A 5,981-nucleotide genomic window follows, 5' to 3' on the forward strand; every position below is an offset into this window, starting at 1 on the left:
GTGGTTCAAAACCACCAAAATTACCAAAACCGCCACAAATCCAAAAATCAATTATGGCAGCAACAAGAAATGCCGGAATATCTAAATATTATGGTGCTTTTGAAGAACCGCCATATTATAAATACCATTTTAACTTCACGTGAACGTGGATTTAAAATGTGAAATCACGTTTGTATTCAAAAGAAAATAGTAACTAAACAAAAAATTAAAGAATGTACTTTTCATGGTCCAAACACCAAATTAAATACACCCTTCATAATTTGTGATAAGCAAGTCAAAATAACGATATGCGGACAAATTAGGTGAAGAGGTCACCCTAGATTGGTCTTGCTTATTTTAGTATATAGTCTCTTATCACTACAAGAAAAACACTAAATACCGTCGAATTTACCGTCGAATTTGTTTATAAATTCATAAACCTAAAATATTATCGTCGGAATTGATGTTCCGACGGTAATATTTGGAGGGAAGAAAAGAAATTATGGCACGCTCACTATCGTTAGATTTACCGGCGGGTAAATCCGATGGTAACTTTGTTTAGTGAAACATTACATTTTGGGCACATGGGAAACATTATCGTCGGTTAAATCCAACGGTAATCGTGCCCTAAATGAAAGCGTAAACGTCGTCTTTCCCATTTCGAATTTCTCCTTCTCTCTCTTCATCACCACCCCCTCTCTCTCATCACCGCCTTTACCTCCATTTTCTGCCTCTCCCATCGCCGTTGTCGCCTATCCACCCCTACAAGAAATGCACTGAGTACCGTCGAATCCATCAAATAATCTGTCGGTAAAAAACTTACCATCAGATTTACCGTCGTTCTTGAGTTGACGGTATAAATGTTGCCGAAAACTATTTACTGGCGGATTTTTTCGTCTAACACTAATTACCGGCGAATTTTCTGTTGATTTTTTCAGTGTATCCGATGGTAACTTTGGCGCCATTTCACGTGTTTAGGCGCCAAATTATCGTCGAATTTATCCGACAGTAAATCTGACAGTAGTATTTTTATTTTTTTGGCATAGTTAAGCCACAATTTGTAGACTCTTGTTAACAAAATTGTTGGTAAAAATATAAAGTTAGCAAAAATAATAAATTATTTTATTAAAAAATAAATTGTCTGAATACACTAAAATATCACAGATGTAGAATACAATGAAGTAGACAAATAAAAATGTATAAAACCTTAACCCCTACATATCCCGATAATCTTCATTGTCATCGTCATCGGCGTTGTGGTCCCCCTACTGAGGCGACAGAGTAGATGCTACCGTCGATGCCCCACCAGCAGGGTTGCTGTTGGAACCAGCAGCGCCGCTGCCTCCAGCATGCATCTGCTGGCTTGTACTCCTCCATCTATTTTCGCAACCGATCGAGCTACTCCACCTTCTCCGTCAGGTCCGAGCTGATAGCTACGTGTTCAAAAAGGTCTTGATACCTTTGCTCAGACTGCTCCGCCTGCTGGTGAAGCTCCTCTATTAGCTTTTGCACTTCGTCCCTCAAGTCGACAACTTCCTGGGGATCAGCAAGGCTAGTGGCAGTGGAGCAGAGGCCACTGGCGAAGATTGACCCCAACTTGAAGCGACGGTTCTTGTGGAGTTCAGAGGCAGTCTCGTGCCAAACCCTATCAGAATCTACCACTAAGGTCTTGGATCTGGCTTCGTCATCCCCACTAAGTGGCTAAGATTGTTGGGACGCGGCCTCCAACCTCTACGTGTACTCCTCCTACATTAAACACATTAGTTGTGATTAGGATAATAGTTAAATAATTGACTTTAAACCGAATAAAGTTGAAACTTAGGATTATTTTAAACTCACATAATGGGCCGCAGATCGCTCGTCAACAAATCTCTCCTTGTTTGCCTTCAAAGTAAGGGTATACTTGAAGGTCTCCGCTAATATCGTCCCACGATCCAATGACTTAAACTACAAATTAATATATCAACCAATAAAATAAACGAACAAATTAAATAATGACAGACAACTATATATGATAATCCAAAATCATCATCGTTAGTCCTAGATATGGTAATCATCATCCTTGTTTATTATTATGATAATCCAAAATTCAACAACTAAGATCATCATCATCGTATATATGGTTATAATAAGTATCATCATCAAACTCAAAAAATATTTTAAACCTTTAACATACTTATAGATAGATATACATAATATTGCTTATGATCTCACATTAACAACATCATATAGTGATATATGGAATTAAACAAGTTAGAATGAAATTAAACTACTAGAAATTAAAACTAAAAGAGATAGATGAAGTAAGAAAAAGAACAATAAGAAGCTTGGAGTGACAAATATCCTTTATCCTTAGTCCTAGATATGGAGTAGTGATTTTTTTTCTTGACTATTATTCTAGTCTTCAACATCATCACCCCATCATTATCACAAAATTCAGTTAAATGATAGCAAACTTTGGTAAATGAATTCAAGTTAGGAAGTTGGGAGGCTATAATATAAATGCTAAATATTTTGGGTAAAGCACTTTCCTATTACAATTCCAAAGACACTAACCATCCTACATGCTTATAACCTAGTTTAACCATTCTAAATTAAAATAAACTAATATTTTTACACATTATAAACCAGTCAAGGCGTATCAGAACCAGTTTAACTATGAACCTATTTTGTATATGGTTCAAATATTCTCTCATCATCAACCACACAAATCAACTAATTAAACCAACGAAGCAGTTCTATATCAGCTCAGATCAATTTAGTTTATACAGGATTATATAAGTATATATCAATAGAGCATGGCTAACACCAAAGATCATATTCAAAACAAGAATTCTTATAAATCAATTACATGCGTATAAAATAAATAAACAAATTAAAAAACTAATTCAAGTAACTACTAAAACATTAAACAATGCCAAAATTCTTACCAGTCTGCTCTTTGTCTTCATGAAGTTTGTCGATCCACCCATATACCTCGACGACCTAGGTGAAGTCCTATTGGTAATGTTTGTCAGACGGCCACGCTTGAACCCCTCGTTATCTCTAAAATAGGCCTCTAGTTCCTTCTTGATGTTTGGACAGATCTATGATGTTAGGTGGTCTTTCTCTTGACGAACGTCGCTTATCATCTGCTGAAGTCATTTGGCTGCCTAGTGATCGTAGATCTTCCTGATCATGAGATTGTGTTCTACATCCCATATGAATTTCAATTGCACAAAGTGATTCACCAATTAGTTAGTCAGAATAAAATATAGTTCAAATATACTTAATTAATTCAAACCAAATTGGGTTTTTATCGCCCACTTCTAAAACTATCGCTCTTTGGCCTCAGTCGGGATCTGCGTGTAAGTCGGCAACGGGTGGTCGTACATGGACTTAATGACGTCGGTGATCTCTTGTGTACAAGTATTGGTGTTTGGTGCAAACCTGTTAGAAAAAAACCTCACATTAACAAACATATAGAAACACGTAAACTTAAGATAAACAAACTTAAGATTCAAAAATTGAACTAACAACTGCATACCATTGGGCCAAAACCTTAGCTGGATGATGGACGGTGGTGGAGAGGCATCCTGCTGGGGGCACTGGAGGAATCACCCACTGCGGACTCTGGCGACAACGTCGCTGCATCTTCCGAAGGCGTAACAAAAGGAGGCACCCAGTTTGAGTTTGGGACCATGATGAATTGTTGGTCCACTGGACCCGCCTGTGACGTCACAGGGGTCAACAGGGTAGCTGGGGTAGAGGGCGATGACTGGGCAGTCCTGGGGATTCGGTGGAAGCCTACCCTCTACCACAACCACGTGACCCACTCGACCTAACTCTGCTACCTATCATCATATCTGTATAGCGAATATATTAATAACATATTAATAACATATCAAAAACTAATAAATAATAACATAAGAAAAAACTCAATAAAAAGAGAAGCAATTGGCTTGGGGCCTCGCCCCTCTGCCATAGATGCAGAAACCAAACTGAGAGCACTATTCATGTGCTTAGGGACTGTGAGGCGGCTAGAGATATTTGGAAGAAGCTTGTGCATCCAGAGAAACTCGCAGATTTCTTCGACTTGGAGTTTAGAAATTGGTTGGAGTCATGTTCAACCACAGATTGGGGATTCCACCAGGACATTCAATGGAAGTTTCTATTTCCAATTACTTGCTGGAAGTTGTGGGTTACCGAAACATGGAGATTCATCAAGCTCCGTTCAGGAGACCGAAGACGGTGCATATAATGGTGCAAGAGTATACTTTGGTTGTTCAAAGTACTTGTGTAAAAAGAAGAGGGCAGATGTGGCTTCCTTCACCAAGAGAGATTACAGTGGCTTGGCAACCTCCCCCAATTGGCTGGACTAAAATCAATACTAATGGGGCAGCCCAACCAAACCAAAATATAGCAGGATGTGGTGGATTGTTAAGGAATAGTGAGGGACAATGGATCATGGGATTCACTAGAAAGCTTGGAAGTTGCTCTGTCTTCATGACGGAACTTTGCGGGGTTTACTTAGGACTGAAAATGGCTTGGACTTTGGGGTGCAAGAGAGTTTGGCTTGAAAGTGACTCAAAAGAGATGGTTGAAAATGTTAGGAGGTGGCAGAACAGAGGAGGAACAGGTTCAATTTTATACCATAGAATTTACCAACTTTTGGAGAAAAATTGGCAGGTGAAGATAACCCATGTCCACAGAGTGGCTAACAGGTGTGCTGATTGGCTTGCCAAATTGGAGTATGAGGCAAGATGGGATTTGAAGTACTGGATTAGCCCCCCTTTTGGGATAAGGCATAAACTTCACAGTGATAATACGGGAGTTGCATCCCCTCATATTTTAAGCTAGTTTTGTTTTTGTTTTAGGCCTCAAAGCCCCTCTGTTAACCAAAATATATATATATATATATATATATATCACATTTCGCCAAATAATTTATATTTATTTGATTTATTTTAATTTAAATTTTAAATTCATTCATTCATAAATTTATATTTTTATTTAACTATAAATTATATTAAATTTTTACAAATTAAAAAAAAGGCAAAAAAAAATTATTAATCATAACTTATTTTTTTATAATATGATATCTTTTAGGTGAATACTATCCAACCCTCTCTAAATTAGAGGGTAAATTACCCCTTGTAACATATCTTTTTTATTAACTGAAATAAAATTAATTGGCTTATCATAATTAACTTTAACTTTAATCTAACCTAAATTTTATTAATTTAATTAATTAATCATGATGTAACTTTTTTTAAAATTATAAAAATTATTAAAAATTTTAATTTTATCAAGCATTGTCTCACTTCCAAGCCAACTCTATTCTTCTCTTCTTGGACATCCACTTGAACTTCAAGTCTAGGCTCAATTTCTCATTGCTACGTACAATCTTACCAATATCTCCCCCTCATACTTTCAAATCTTGCTTTCTCTTTATGATTCTCCTAATGACGCTACAATTTCTGCAGCTCAGTTCTTACACCCTCTTATTTCATCCCTCTGCTCAATTGCTCCCGTTGGTCTTCAGAATGTATTTTTTTGGAACTCACTTCCGCGCTTCTGGCCAAGGACAAGCACAATAACTTTGGCTTAATGCAGCTGGTTTCTGTTAATGATGGCCAGAGGTCTATTAGAGCTTATGGTATATACTCCTATGCCTCCTTTTTTAACCACGATTGTCTTCCCAATGCCTGCAGATTTGATTATGTGGATAGTAATCCACCAGATGGCAGTAATAATACTGACATTATTGTTAGGATGATTTATGATATTCTTCAAGGCAGAGAGATCTATTTGGGCTATTTTTCTGTCAATGAAAACTATGCTAGCAAGCAGAAGAAATTGGTGGAAGACTATGGCTTCACCTGTAATTGTGATTAGTGTAATGTCGAATCAAATTAGTCGATGACATTATTGAAGAAGACAATGCAGAGGATATAGATGAGGATGACCAATATGAAAACATGGCAGCGTCAGATACACACAATTCATTTCATTTCATTTAA

The 5,981-nt window shown here is 37.2% G+C and overlaps 1 pseudogene; it reads left to right on the forward strand.

Annotated features, from left to right (window-relative positions):
- Window positions 1-4,425: 4,425 nt before the first annotated feature.
- LOC107632845 (histone-lysine N-methyltransferase ASHR2-like) lies at window positions 4,426-5,981 on the forward strand (annotated as a pseudogene).

The sequence above is a fragment of the Arachis ipaensis genome, chromosome B3 (genome assembly GCF_059453495.1).
Source record: "Arachis ipaensis isolate K30076 ecotype BB chromosome B3, ASM5945349v1, whole genome shotgun sequence".
Lineage (NCBI taxonomy): Eukaryota > Viridiplantae > Streptophyta > Magnoliopsida > Fabales > Fabaceae > Arachis > Arachis ipaensis.